Genomic DNA, 1,506 nt, shown 5'->3' with positions numbered 1-1,506 from the left:
TTGTACAAATTTAAACAATTTTGCATGTATATACGTATGTATTGTTATGTTATCTTCACGTTCAGGGTTCCGCATTACAAAGAAAAAAAGGTTTTTACATGTACGATCATTTTCTTGATTGTTTGTGGATTCCTTTGTGAAGGTTTACGTTTTGTTTAAAAGATTTCAAAAGTTCAGTTAGTTTAAGCTAGTTTTTAGAGAAACAGGTGATATTTTCAGATGGATGTGATTTTATCAGGGAGCAAGTTTTGCTTGTTATTTTCTCTTTAATTTGATAAAATATGCGAATGTTTAGAGGAAATAATTTTCACCAAAATTATTTTGAAAATATTGTATAAAATTAAATTGAAGATTGTAAAACGCGCACGCATTTACATTTAGAATATGATCCTTTTATTTAAATAAACTGCAGCTGATGTACAGCGTACCTACATTAGTACATACATTGGAATTACAAATCAAAATTGAATTAAATTGCAATGCGATATTTATTAAACAATAGAATGGGAAATATTTACACATCACGTATTTGTAACATAAATTAGGTCAAGTACAAATTTTGTCAACAATATTTTGAAGGACGTTTGCATGTAGTAATTTTGCTAGGCAACTATTTTATTTAATTATTAATTAAATTTGTTTGATGTGTATATCATTTTGGTTGTTTAGGTTTACAATTTATTTGTCTACAGAATAATGGATGTAATTGACAAAATTTATGGGAAGTTACTAATATTACAAATATGATTTATCGTTACGGAAATTTGTTCCATACCTATAGCAAGATTCTTCGTACTTTGCGCTCTGTAGTAATTTTGCTGTATATCGTAACTGTGGCGACACCTAGTGAGTGTTAAAGAAAAGAATTGTCCCTATCTTTTTAGGAAANAGCCATTGATGAAACTTTGCCTACAATATTTATATTACAATCATTATTAATAATAGTTTTTTACAAACTGAAATAATTTTTGTCGGATTTATTTCGAAATAATTTAGTAACGATGTGTGATTATTTAATAAGTACATTGTAACTTATCATTAGAATTAGATAGGAGCGAATTTATTGCGTTTTGATTTATTGGAAATAGCTTCGTCATGGTGTAGATTGGAAAAAACAACAGTTGCTTAGATTATATGTTTATTACGTTGAATATGTAATAAACATCCAATAAATAATAAAATAAATGTAGGTATCTACAAATAATATAAAACATAAAATAGATTGGTTTTATAATGAAATTAGTTTATTCATATACATTGGGTTTTTTGAGTTTAGTAAATATTGTTTACCTACTTTTAAAGCTACTCACCACTACTAGGATAACTGAAAATTTCCAAATGGCCTTACAAAGCCTGGCAAAATGTAGCTTTGCGCAGTGGCGATATCGTAACCAATGAGGTTTATCCGAGGTGCGATTATTGCTAGTTGAAAACTTTAACCAATACCCCGCCTAGGGCACGTGAAATACCGTGCACTAAGGCAATTTTTGGAAGCCTCTACGGGGG

At 29.0% G+C, this 1,506-nt stretch overlaps 1 non-coding gene across 1 annotated transcript; it reads left to right on the top strand.

Annotated features, from left to right (window-relative positions):
* Positions 1–1,365: 1,365 nt before the first annotated feature.
* Positions 1,366–1,506, top strand: LOC112905536. The gene has a single exon (XR_003231852.1). It is a non-coding gene; the product is annotated as a U4 spliceosomal RNA (small nuclear RNA).

Source organism: Agrilus planipennis, unplaced genomic scaffold (assembly GCF_000699045.2).
Source record: "Agrilus planipennis isolate EAB-ADULT unplaced genomic scaffold, Apla_2.0 scaffold108, whole genome shotgun sequence".
NCBI lineage: Eukaryota > Metazoa > Arthropoda > Insecta > Coleoptera > Buprestidae > Agrilus > Agrilus planipennis.
This window is presented reverse-complemented; position numbering and strand designations above follow the sequence as displayed.